The 13,811-nt window shown below is 42.9% G+C and overlaps 1 protein-coding gene across 7 annotated transcripts in view; it reads left to right on the top strand.

Moving 5' to 3' along the window:
- NCKAP5 (NCK associated protein 5) overlaps positions 1-13,811 on the top strand; it is a 1,221,671-nt gene that overhangs the window by 505,657 nt on the left and 702,203 nt on the right. Inside the window, exon 1 of one of the 7 annotated variants that reach the window (XM_088828981.1) lies at positions 7,942-8,284. The exons of the other annotated variants lie outside the window; for them this stretch is intronic. The gene's annotated coding sequence lies outside the window, so the exon portion shown is untranslated. Of the gene's footprint in view, positions 1-7,941; positions 8,285-13,811 lie in introns of those variants that run through there. 7 annotated transcript variants of the gene reach the window in all.

Raw genomic sequence — 13,811 nt, 5'->3', positions numbered from 1 at the left:
TTCCCAACAATCCTTTATCTAATGGCTTTGGTACGTGTGTGCTAAGTTGCTACAGTCGTGTCCAATTCTTTGCTACTCTATGGACTGTAACCTGCCAGGATCCTCTGTCCATGGGATTCTCCATGCAAAAATACTGGCATGGGTTGCCAAGCCCTTCTCCTGGGGATTTCCCAACCCAGGGATTGAACCCTGGTCTCTGGCATTGCAGGCAGATTCTTCACCCTCTGAGTAGTTATCTATCTTATACACAGTAGTGTATATATGTCAGTTTCAATCTCCCAATTCACCCCACCCTCTCCTTCCTCCTTTGGTATCCATAAGATTGTTTTCTACATCTGTGTCTCTATTTCTACTTTGCAAGTAAATTTTACCATTTTTTAAGATTCCACATATAAGTGATACTATATGGTATTTGTTTTTCTCTTTTTCACTTACTTCACTCAGTATGACAATCTCCAGGTCTATCCATGTCTCTGCAAATGGCACTATTCCATTTGTTTTTATGGCTGAGTAATATTCCATTGTGTATATGTACCAGATCTTCTTTATCCATTCCGCTGTTGATAGACATTTAGGTTGCTTCCAGTCCCTGTCTATTGTAAATAGTGCTGCAGTGAACATTGGGATACATATATTTTTTCTGGGTTTACCTTTTTGAGAAACTGTCAACTGGTTTTCCAAACTTGCTATACCCTTCTGCATTTCCATCAGCTATGTATGAGAATTTAAGTTGCTCTACATCCTTGCCAACACTTGATATTGTTAATATTTTTAACTTTGTTGATTCTTGTGGGTGTGAGTAAATGTAACTGAGATTTTAACTTGCTTTCCTCTAGTGACTCATGATGATGATCATCTTTTCATGCCATGATTTATCATTTTTATATCTTTTTTAATAAGGTTGTATTTAAATCTTCTGCACATTTAAATTGGGTTGTTGTCTTAAGTTGAAAATTACTTACAGAAATATATTTTAAAATTTCCATATGTCTGCAAGTTGTTTCCTTGTTACTACTCTACATTTTATTGAACATGATCTGAGAAAACATTCTATATGAAACTTGTGGTCTAGAAATCTTTGGTCTATTGACATTGCTTACTAAAAGGGAAACATATCTATTCCCTCTCAGAAACCTTGTTCTACATCAATATTTCTTGAATTTAAGAATAGGCAACCCCTCCAAAATTATCCATAGATAAGCTGAAAAATATTTTTCAGCATAAGGCATTTTATCCTTCACTGATTCATTACCTGATTCAGCACACACTGAATACCTCTCAGGCCCCTGACCTTTACATAAGTGATGGGACACCCTGAATGTTGTACTATAAACAGACAATAGATAATTAAGTTTTCTAGTAACCTTGGTTAACTCTCTCATAGCCTTCCTATATGTTCTTTTGGGTTCTCTATGGAGACGATCATACCAGGAGACTCTGAATAGCAGATCACTCCTTCCTTGATACACCTTGATTACTAAGTTCCTGAGGGAGTCTGCTCTCCTACTTTACCTTCTCCCTCTTGGGTTGCCATTTGGGTCATCTCCTTTGCTGGTTCTTCTTTATCTTCTTGACTTTTTAAAGTTGGAATGTCTTTCAGGATTTAATCCTGAAACATCTTCTCTTTTCTAACTGTGTTCTCAGCCTTAATGGCCCAACTGATATGATGATAAATTTAATTTAACCATCTATAGTGGCTCAGATGGTAAAGCGTCTGCCTGCAACGCGGGAGACCTGGGTTCAATCCCTGGGTCGGGAAGATCCCCTGGAGAAGGAAATGGCAACCCACTCCAGTACTCTTGCCTGGAAAATACCATGGTCTGAGGAGCCTGGTAGGCTACAGTCCATGGGATCACAAAGAGTCAGACACGACTGAGCAACTTCACTTCATTGTATACAGTTCCCAAATATACATTGCCATCCTGGACTTGTGTCCTGAACACAATACTTTAATTTTATTCAACTTCCTTCTCAAAATCTCATTTTGGTTGGCAAAGATCAATAATTATAATAACAGCCATCAAAACATACCCAACTAACACAAGCTCCACCACCACAAATATTTACATGGTCCTTAGCAAAAGCTAGGAACTATTTGAAGGGTTTTATTTACATAGCTATTTAAAAATGTAACTTAATAGGCATCCTAAAGTGAAGAGGCACTAAAAAGCCTTTTGATGAAAGTGAAAGAGGAGAGTGAAAAAGTTGGATTAAAGCTCAACATTCAGAAAACTAAGATCATGGCATCTGGTTCCATCACTTCATGGGAAACAGAAGGGGAAACAGTGGAAACAGTGTCAGACTTTATTGGCTCCAAAATCACTGCGGATGCTGATTGCAGCCATGAAATTAAAAGACGCTTACTCCTTGGAAGGAAAGTTATGACCAGCCTAGATAGCATATTAAAAAGCAGAGACATTACTTTGCCCACAAAGGTCCATCTAGTCAAGGCTATGGTTTTTCCAGTGGTCATGTATGGATGTGAGAATTGGGACTGTGAAGAAAGCTGATCGCCGAAGAATTGATGCTTTTGAACTGTGGTGTTGGAGAAGACTCTTGAGAGTCCCTTGGACTGCAAGGAGATCCAACCAGTCCATTCTAAAGGAGATCAATCCTGGGTGTTCATTGGAAGGACTGATGCTAAAGCTGAAGCTCCAATACTTTGGCCACCTCATGTGAAGAGTTGACTCACTGGAGAAGACTCTGATGCTGGGAAAGATTGGGGGCGGGAGGAGAAGGGAACGATAGAGAATGAGATGGCTGGATGGCATCACCGACTCTGTGGACATGAGTTTGAGTGAACTCCGGGAGTTGGTGATGGACAGGGAGGCCTGGCGTGCTGTGATCATGGGGTCGCAAAGAGTCGGACACGACTGAGCGACTGAACTGAACCTTAACACATCTAACACTAAACCTCATATTCTTCCACCAAAATTTTCTCTACCCATTGTCTTCTGCATTTCAATTAATAGCAACTCCATCCTTTTGGCTGCTAAGTCCAAGCACTCATTATTTTTCTTGTTATGGTCCTGACCAAGTCACTCTGTCTTACCTGGATTTTTGCAATATCCTAATAACAGATCTTCCCCCTTACCATCTTCCTTTTTCTTCTGTAATTAGTTTGCAATATGGGGCTTCCCAGGTGGCATCAGTGGTAAAGAATCAGCCTGCCAATGCAGTAGACATAAGACACCTGGGTTCAATCCCTAGGTCAGGAAGATCTTCTGGAGAAGGGCATGGTAATCCACTGCAGTATTCTTGACTGGAGAATCCTATGGCCAGAGGAGCCTGGCAGGCTACAGTCCATGGGGTCACAAAGAGTCAGATACAACTGAAGCGACTTAGCATGCAGGGACTTAGCGACTTAACAGAATGATCTATTAAACAAAAGTCAGATCATGGAATTCCTCTGCTCAAAACTCTCTTTAGGGGATTTGCTGGTGGTCCAGTGGTTTGGACTCTGTACTTGCATTGATGAGGGAGTGGGTTTTATCCCTGATTGGGGAACTAAGCTTTCACAAACTGCACAGGGTGACAAAAGACTAACAAAATACTGCCCCTATCCCCCGGAAGACCTTCTTCATCCCTGACTTCCCACATCACTTATGAATAAAGACAGTCCTTCAGTTCAGTTCAGTCACTCAGTTGTATCTGACTCTTTGCGACCCCATGGACTGCAGCATGCCAGCCTTCCCTGTCCATCACCAACTCCCGGAGCTTGCTCAAACTCATGTCCATCGTGTCGATGATGCCATCCAGCCATCTCCTCCTCTGTCGTCCCCTTCTCCTGCTCTCAATCTTTCCCAACATCAGGGTATTTTCCAGTGAGTCAGTTCTTCGCATCAGGTGGCCAAAGTATTGGAGTTTCAGCTTCAGCATCAATCCTTCCAATAAATAGTCAGGTTTGATTTCCTTTAGGATTGACTGACCTCCTTGCAGTCCAAGGGAGTCCCAAGAATCTTCTCCAACAGTACAATTCAAAAGCATCAATTTTTTGATGCAAAGCTTTCTTCACAGTCCAACTCTTACATCCATACATGACTACTGGAAAAGCCACAGCTTTGGCTAGATGGAGCTTTGTCAGTAAAGTAATGTCTCTGCTTTTTAATATGCTCTCTAGGTTGGTCATAGCTTTTCTTCCAAGGAGCAAGCGTCTTTTAATTTCATGGCTGCAGTCACCATCTGCCCTGATTTTGGAGCCCCCCAAAATAAAGTCTGTTTCCACTGTTTCCCCATCTGTTTGTCCATCTATTTGCCATGGTGATGGGACCGGATGCCATGGTCTTAGTTTTTTGAATGTTGAGTTTTAAGCCAACTTTTTCAGTCTCCTCTTTCACTTTCATCAAGAGGCTCTTTGGTTCTTCGCTTTCTGCCATAAGGGTGGTGTCATCTGCGTATCTGAGGTTACTGATATTTCTCCTGGCAGTCTTGATTCCACCTTGTGCTTCATCTAGCCCAGCATTTCATATGATGTACTCTGCATACATGTTAAATAAGCAGGGTGACGATATACAGCCTTGACATACTCCTTTCGCAGTTTGGAATCAGTCTGTTGTTCTGTGTCCAGTTCTAACTGTTGCTTCCTGGCCTGCATTCAGATTTCTAGGAGGCAAGTAACATAGTCTGGTATTCCCATCTCTTTAAGAATTTTCCACAGTTTGTTGTGATCTACACAGTCAAAAGTTTTGATGTAGTCAATAAGGCAGAAGTAGATGTTTTTATGGAATTCTCTTGCTTTTTCTATGATCCAATGGATGTTGGCAATTTGATCTCTGGTTCCTCTGCCTTTTCTAAATCCAGCTTGAACATCTGAAAGTTCTTGGTTCATGTACTGTTGAAGCCTAGCTTGGAGAATTTTGAGCATTGCTTTACTAGTGTGTGAGATGAGTACAGTTTTGTCATAGTTTGAACATTCTTTGTGATTGCCTTTCTTTGGGATTGGAATGAAAACTGTCCTTTTCCATTCCTGTGACCACCGCTGAGTTTTCCAAATTTGCTGGTATATTGCGTGCAGCACTTTCATAGTATCATCTTTTGGAATTTGAAATAACTCAGCTGAAATTCCATCACCTCCACTAAATTTGTTCATAGTGATGCTTCCTAAGGCCCACTTGACTTCTTATTCCAGGATGTCTGGCTCTAGCTGAGTGATCACACCAACATGGTTATTTGGGTCATTAAACTCTTTTTTGTATAGTTCTTCTATGTATTCTTGCCACCTCTTCTTAATATCCTCTGCTTCTGTTAGGTCCATACATTTTCTGTCCTTTATTGTGCCCATCTTTGTATGAAATATTCCCTTGGTATCTCTAATTTTCTTGAAGAGATCTCTAGTGGTTCCCATTCTACTGTTTTCCTCTATTTCTTTGCAGTGATCACTGAGGAAGGCTTTCTTATCTCTCCTTACTATTCTTTGAAACTCTGCATTCAAATGGCCTGTTATGTCCCACCCAATGATCTGCCCTCTCAGACCATCCCCATAACCCTCTCACCTTACTCTGTTCCATTCCCTACTGCCTCACTGCTGTTCTCAGACCTTTCCCAGCACACTCATCTCTAAAAGCCACTGTACCTGCTCTTTCTGCTTCCCAGGACCATCTTCCCTCAGATACCTACATGGTTCACTGCTTCCTTGCCTCTTGTATTTACTTACTCACATTTGGCATTTTCAGTGGGATTATCAGTGAGAATTTTGCTTAAACTTGAATACCACCCAACCCTCCCTGCTTTATTCTTCTCCTTAGCACTGATGACTTTCTAACAAAAAGTATTATTTCCTTATTCTTTTCTAATGTGTGTCTTCTCCTGCAGAATGTAAGTTCCACAAGATCAAAATGTTTTTTTCTGATTTTTTACTAATTTATATTTTCCAGCACTGAAACACATTAAGCACTCAATACATAACTGAGAAGTAAATAATTGAGACAACTGGACAGGATATATTTTGAACCAAAGACTTGATGGATTGGAGGTGGGGCCATCAATTTAGCCTCTCACTTACATAGGCCTGATTCAATTAAAACCACCAACTTGCAGGGAAAAAAACACAGCAGAACACAACAGTAAGGTGCCTGTAGCCCAGGGTCTGACTTTCCACTCAACTCTTGTCTACTTGGACAACACCGATTTCCTGGACTTTTTCCTTAAATTATTCACCAGCATGACACTTTATTCTGGTGGGGAGGACCTTTTTGGAAATATTTGCTTATTGGTACCATCTTGATCAATCTTTTAACAGAATTTTTAATATTAATAAACACATTAAACAAACTGGCAATGAAAAATTGTAAACTTTTAGATATTATAAAAACATCTTAACATTGGATCTGTAGCTGTCCTTTATTTATATTATTTACTTATGAGGGAAAGTAACACTTGAACTTCATTTTAGCTCACTTGTCCAGCCACATAATGTGTATGATTTTAATTTACAGTGTCCTGTAAATTAAAACTTCAAACCATCATTATTCATGGAGTGCCCATTACTGCATATTCCTGTTGTAAATACTACTGGGCTGTAAATAAGTAGAAGACACAGTCTTCTGGATCAGTGGGGGGGCTTACTATGACTTGCCTGCATTTCTCAACTATAGCATCAAGCAAAAGAATGATTTGAGCACTATTTTAAAGCTCTATTCAGTTTTCACAGTATAGTTATTTTTTTTTACCTGACTTTTACATCTATCTGAATAAATGACTTAAAGTTTTTCCTCTTTAACTTTTCAACTGGTGATCTGTTTATCCAACAAATTATTTCGCCAACAAATACTGTCATTCAGGGTAACTGAACATTTCCAGCACTTGCAAAGAATATATGAAAGCAAGTATAATCCCATTGGTTGTATTCTTTATACTTTAAGATTTATGTATATCAGGACTGCTGTTATTTTCATTTAAAAAATTTTGCCATAATCCCCATAAGCCTATAACCAGTAGAAATATGTGTGATTATACTTCAGTGGCATATTAAAATAGTTCAAAGTATATTATAGAAAGGAGCAGAAGAAACTCATTTCATCTGCAGAAGAAACTATTTTAGTTGGGAAAAAAAATATCAGTTTCAGAAGTCATGATTTTCTAATAAAATAGCATTTCTTTAAAAAGAACATTTCAATTAAAATGTGAGAGAAAATGTGATAATTCTTTTAACTCAGGCTGGGGCTAACCCGAGTCCAGCATTTTCTTGCCCAAAGCAGATTTTCCTTTTATCTTTCAAAATGCCAACAGGAGGCAGTGGGCCCAGCTTCATCGCGAATTACAGGGTGGTTCTCTCTCCATAAACTTGATTCTCAAATGTACTTGGGAACCAACTTCTGACTGCAGACAAATGACTGTTAGTTCTAGCTCTTACCTCCCAATTACAGTATCTTACTTTGAATATCCGTGTCAGTCTCTGGATCAGCCTGATGATAAGATTACAGGACCTGTTTGTTCAGTTCCTTAGCATTCGCATTCGTTCCACCCAGAAGGAGCAAGCAGCGGTTTGGGATGCGGGTAAGGGGATGGATATGTCTACCAGAATGGATTGATTTTTCTTATCGGAAGCTGGGAAAGGAAACCATTATTTCTCCATTGGGATCCCCATTTCCCCTTTCACTTCCTCTGTTTGGGGCAGACAATAGAAGCCTCCAGGCCCCGCTCTCCCCGCGCTGTTCCCGGTAGCCCCCTCGCCCACTCCTCCCCTCCGCCCCCGCGCCCCGCACCCACCGGCTCCCCCAACTCCGGCTCCAGGCAGAGATTTGTCAGAATCGTTGGGTTGAGACTGATTATGATTGCAGCAGATGGGCTGGATTTGACAGCCTGATTCTAAGCAGCTTCTGATGGGGGGGCGCGGAGGGGCGGGGAGGGGGAGAAGGTGGGGGGCGGGAATCCACAGGCCGGAGCCGCCTGCTAGGAGCGCACCGCGCGGCCCCGCCAGGCGCTACGGGGCAGCTGTTTAATGCGCGCCTCCGGGAGGAAAGTGGCAAGCGGATCCCAGGGGCCTCCCGGAAGGCCGAGGAAACGTCCCATTGCCGAGGGGGCACCCAGCACCCGAGGCAGGCTCAGGAAGACCAATCCAACACAACAAAGCGGAAGAGCGCCCGGGAGCGCACGGAGGAGGCTCGGCCGGCAGCGGCAGGCGGCGGGGCGCGTCTGGCCCCAGCTGCCTCTGCGAGCCCAGGGCATGGCAAGTTTATCAACTGCAAGCTCCGCGGCCAGAGCCTTGCTGCCCCTGAAGTGACAGCACTGCAGGGTCTGCCCATCCCGGCCCCGACCCACTGCAAGATGCTTCTCCACTGGCCAGGTAAGGAGATGCCAGCCTGTTCCCCTCCCGGGCGCGCCTCCCGCTCACGCCGCCGGCGCTCTCCAGCCTGACCCTTCGGCCGCTTTGCTCCCCGCTAGTCCGCGTGGACTCCTTGCTTCTGTGCCTTCCCCTGTGGTCTCCTCGGTCCATCTCTGCCCTCTACCGCCCTCCCTCATTGTAGCCCTTCTTTTTCCACCTTACCGGATCCCAGTGGCAGGGGGATAAGTTCGGGGAGGTGGCATGAGGTTCCGGCTCTCTTCCCCAAGCGCCGGCACTTGGACCCGCCTCACAGGCTGTGGGTGGGAGCCGCGATGTGTGCTTTCACCCCCCTCCCCGCTTTCACGCAGTCCGAGCCTCGCACAACCCACACATATTCTCCTTTCCACCTGTGGGGCCTTGCTTTTGTGCTGGAAGCGCAAATGAAAACAAGCACACGTGCAGACACATTTCCACGTTGGCGTCCTCCAGAGACTGCTGGAGGGAGAGGGGTGGCGGGGGAAGGGACTGATCTTGAGAACTCCGACGCATCCAAGCGCAGGACCAGTGCTTCTTCCTGCTCCTTGGCCTTGACTTCTGTGTCCTAGGCTAGCAGAGCCAGGCCCCTCCAGGGGGGTCAGAAGGCTGCTGTACTTGGCACTGGCAATGTGGTGCCTCCAGAAACCCTTCAACCTCCCCCCCACTCCGCCCCCATCCCCGGGGGCCAGCGGCCTGGGCCACTTCTGGCGGCTGGGTCCTGCCTCCATCCCGGTACCCCCAGGCCCATCATCAATGGTCTCTGACTTTGTCTACCCAGCTCAGGTTGTCTGGCGCTGGCAGCCCCTCACTGGTTGCTGTCTCCCCAGCTCACCGGGAGCTACTAGTGTGTGCCCTGTTGCTACTGGCAACTGCCTGTGCTGAGAGCTCAGCCCCCAAAGCCGCTTAATGCTGATTGATGGGCAGAAATGTGATATTTTCTGGAGCTTAGCGGCCAGGCTAGTGCAGGGGCCCTCCCGGCCACTGGAGCCCTCCAGACTTCCTGCTACCCTTCCCAACTCTAGGCCCCACCCCACCTCACCTCACCTCACCCCACCTTACCCCTTCTTACCCCTTCTCCAGAAGGGACTGTTTGAATCACCTTAGCCACTAGGCATAAATTTGGTGTCTGCATTTGCTTTCCTGAGTCACTAGCAGTCTTGCTGGAGTTTCCCTTCTTGATTCTGTTGAGATGGATAAACAAGGCAACAGTTTCTGGTGGCTATGGTCTTCCTTTCCACTGCCAGCCCCCACCTCCTCACACACAGGTAGACTTCAGATAGATCACATCATGACCTGAACTGTGCCTGCAAATGCTCCGGAAAACATTTTCCAAAAATAATTCATTTTTCTCAGCACCTCTTCCTTAGCAGACTCCTCTCCTCCCACTGCACTGCCTCTTCCCTCCTCCCATAGGAGCTGGTCCTCTGCAACCGAGGAGACACAACCCCGGAAATAAGCCTGAGCTCGGGATGCTCCATGCTGGGCCAGCCTTTACCACTTCTGTGTTTTTGCACATTAGCCATCCAAAATCATTATCCCTTCCCTTCTCTGGGATGGCAACCTCCTCCTCTAAGCTACTGTCAACTAAAAGAAATTTTTGCAGGCCCATAGAAATTCCTGCACCTGTCTGTCCCCCTTCTCTTCTTCTCCAATACTGAGCTCAAAGGGCCAGCTTTTATTATCAGTAAAATTTTCTTCAAAGTAAGTTTTGGTTCTGCAGTTTTTTTCTGAGCATCTTAGTGTTTTGGGCAGAATATTTTCACTATCTAAATAGTCTAGCTTCATTTTACATGTGGATATTAATTTGGAAAACGATGCGATGTTTTAAGCCATTCATTTGTTCATGCCAACTAAACTCTTTTGTGAAATCTCCTGTGTTGGACACTAACCAAGGACATGGATTGGAAATGGAGCAGAGACAAGGCCCAAATGTCTGTGGTCATTTCTAAGCCTCCATTAAAGCTGGATTGTGGTTATTGCCATGATGGTTAATATTACAACAGCACACTACATTCGACCAGGACTTTACAGTTTATAAAAGGCTTTCATAGGCATTATCTCCTTTAATCCCAGCAGTGGGAATTTTCAATAGTAGGGATTCCACCAAAAGGCCCAATAAGGCTTGCCAGTCCCGCTTAACCAAAAATAAAAAGAATCTCGCAGATCATCCCAACAGCTGACAGAGCTTTAAAACACAGAGTAAACAATTCAGAAGAAGCTTATGAAGCTTAGTTACTGGAATGTAGCGTGGGGAAGATAAGTGAAATGCATGGAACATGGGCATTAGCAGAAAGGCATCTTGGGAAGACACTCCATCCAGAGAAGACTGGCCGCTGGAGGTGGCTTTCTGGGCTCTGGACCTTTGCCTTATGCCAAGATCTAAAATGGGATGAAAGTGTTAGCGCAAAGTTGCTGAGAGACTAGCAAATTAAGCAAAATGAGTAGGCAATGATGTTACTTTCTTTAGCTACAAGGCATTCTTGAGATATCCGCAAGTTTCTGGCATACATTTACTTTAGAAATGAAGCAATTTTCTGTATTTAGAGCATAAAACTTAAGAGTTTTTGTGCCTTGTCTGAGCCACATGAAGACAATCAGGTTTTATTTTCCACCCAGTACTTGGAAAACTAGGGTTATGTTTGGAAACAGGTGGATAAGTAGAAATTTCTGTTTTATCATTCATAGGGAAAATTTGCAGAAGGCCTTCATGTAGATTTGTTCCTTTCCTCTTATTCTTCAACATGGAGGGCAGCTGTTTCTCATGTCTCAGCTGTGAATATCACTCATGACTTCCCTCTAAAAACGATGTCAAGAATGCCAACTGGTAGAAAATTTGGTTGGCATTTCAGACATCATGTGAGGCCTCTTGTTTGTCATTTTGAAAACTTTTATTCAAAGAAGATGTACAAGCAAGATGGTATATCATAAGGAGCTAATTATGGCCAGAGGCAGGCTGCGGGTTCCACTAACTAGATAACAGATAAGCCAAGAAAGTAATCACAGAGTAAGGGCTGTTGTTAGGGAAGAATGAGATACCCAAGGAAGCTTTTTCTTGTTTGGTATCATGAGGGCTTTGTGGAAAACTTTTGATGTGTAGGTATTTTGGTTTTAAGTTTTTGTTTTTTTGTTTTTTTTTGGTGGAAAATCTATTTTCTCAACCCTGATACTCTGTATTTGGCATTCCTGTATGTTATTTTTAATTCTTAGACGTTAAAACATTTAGATTAGAGTTGAACTTATATGCTTAGGTTGACTGTATGTCAGTGAAAAACATATAACATATATATATATATATGAAGTTTGATTGTATCTAGTGGACCCTCCTCTAACAGGGGACTTCTGTAGCTTAGTTGGGTGCTTGAGGTTTCAAGTGAAGTTTACAGAGAGGTATGATTGATTCCAACCCTAGGCATCCTCCTCTGATTTTCCTGTTTAGTGTGAGAGGCACGAGTGGAGGAAAGTTGTAGGCACCGTGATGATGGCTAACATCACCCTGCGGCAGGGCTGTGAGGCTTCCCCATGACTCTCTAATCTAAACCCTTGTTATTGATTTGCTTGTTCAATAAATATTTGTTGAGCATTTTTAGAGACCAGGTTCTGTGGTCCAAGCCTCTTTGCTTTTTCTGCAGAGCTGTGCCATTTCATCTAGTCCATTAGCCGTGTTCCTTTCAAATATCTGATGGCTTTGCCCTTCGGGGTTCCTGTAGCTGTGGTTTAGAGGACACAGAATGTGGTGCTTGAGAGGCTTTCTTGCTGCAGTGAAGTCCTATAGTATTGCTGCCAAAGGCTGCTGCCTCTGACCGTTGTTTCTTCCTAAATATTACTCTCTTCCAACCTTCATTCTCCCAGTAACTCTGTTCACATGTCTCCTCCTGCTTAGACTTCTTAAATGGCAGTAAATTAATAAGCAGTCCCTGTGAATTCATTGCTCATCTCAGAGAGCATGACTGTTTCATGTTATTTAACGTTAACTTAGCACACAAATATATTAAGGAAGTTTCTGATTCTGAACCCAGATTCTCAGGTTCTCTGACAGCTAGGGAGGGTTGAAATAAAGGGAAGGAAGTGAATCATCATATGCTGTGTTGAAAGATGTTGAAAATAGGTCATGGCACTTACGGCTGCAGGTAAGATTGTGACTCCTAAATGGATTGTGGATTCAGAGTGCTGCTATTACTGTAAGTTACCTATCAGATGGTTAAGAGATTAAGCCTAGGAGTCTTGTAGACTTGGACTCAGATCCTGATAACCATCATTTACTATTGATGTGATTTGAGGCAAAGTTGTTAATCTCTGTAACCTCAGCTTGGTTTCCTTATTAATAAAAGAGAAAACAATATGCATTTATAAAGTGTTAAGTATAAATTCTAACATATACTTTCTAAGTATACATTCATGGGCTTAGGACAACATCTAATATGCAAGAAGATTAGCGTATGCTCTCTGATGTGGCTTTTTGATGTTTTTCCATTGTGTTGGAACTTAATAGGACTGCTTTTTCGCATCTATATCATCTTTGAACTGTCCCCAGCACCACACAGAGTCACCATTATAGGAGAGTTATAGTTTAAGGCCATTGCAGCTACTTTCCAAAGGAGCACATGCCTTTTGCAAGTAGGATGGGAGATGATACCTGTTTCTCTCTGCACACAAACAGTTTAGTGTCCAGGGTTCCAAGGTAAACCTAGAAACTTTCAGTTAACATTCATTTCATCCTGTGAAAGGCACTTCTGGGCTGCAAGGAATGCAAAGAGATTAAAAACAGTTTGTTCTCAGCTTTCAAGGTAGGAGAGAGGATATGTTGATGTGAAAAAAAAATTACAGCATAATAACAAGAAACTTCATCATAATAAAGACACCTGTCACTTAGTAAGCCCTGGTGTGTGTCAGACACATCCTTTATTAAAAGCAGCATATGATATCTGTGAGAGATGTTATTTTAGATGCTATTTATTTTATCATATCTCTATCCATTATTAACAAAATGCTGTTGGTTGCCAAGGAGAGTGTCAGCCTTATCAGAGAAGCCTTCCTCAGGTTGTTTTTGCTGGTGTTTGAATGAGTTGTCTGGAAATATCGAAAGTGATTTATTTCATAATCGCATTATCCAGGGTTGTATTGGGGTTCAACAATCTCTTGATCCCCTGTGCTCTGTTCACAGCATTATAGAAAAGAGAGAAAGAAAAGACTGGACTTTGTTAACCAGCCATTGAGGAATTCATCTCTTCTCTTTCTTAAATCTTTGTGCATTTTCATTGTACATGCCCCTATGGAAAATATCTTACTCACTTCCCTTGAAATGTTCTTCCTTATTCTAAGGACCACATTATCATCAATGATTTTTTTGAATTTATTTCTGTTTTTCTATTGCTTAACATTAAGGTGACAGAATTTTTCTGTAGTGTAGTTCATATCAAGTTTATGAACACACATGGGTGTGTGCCAAATGGGAAGTGTGGCATTTTAAAATAGCATGGATTATTGACTGTTGGCATCCGAGTCAAACCCAAGA

This window comes from Moschus berezovskii, chromosome 2 (assembly GCF_049115385.1).
Source record: "Moschus berezovskii isolate FMDL1 chromosome 2, NW_MosBer_1.0, whole genome shotgun sequence".
Taxonomy (NCBI): domain Eukaryota; kingdom Metazoa; phylum Chordata; class Mammalia; order Artiodactyla; family Moschidae; genus Moschus; species Moschus berezovskii.
This window is presented reverse-complemented; position numbering and strand designations above follow the sequence as displayed.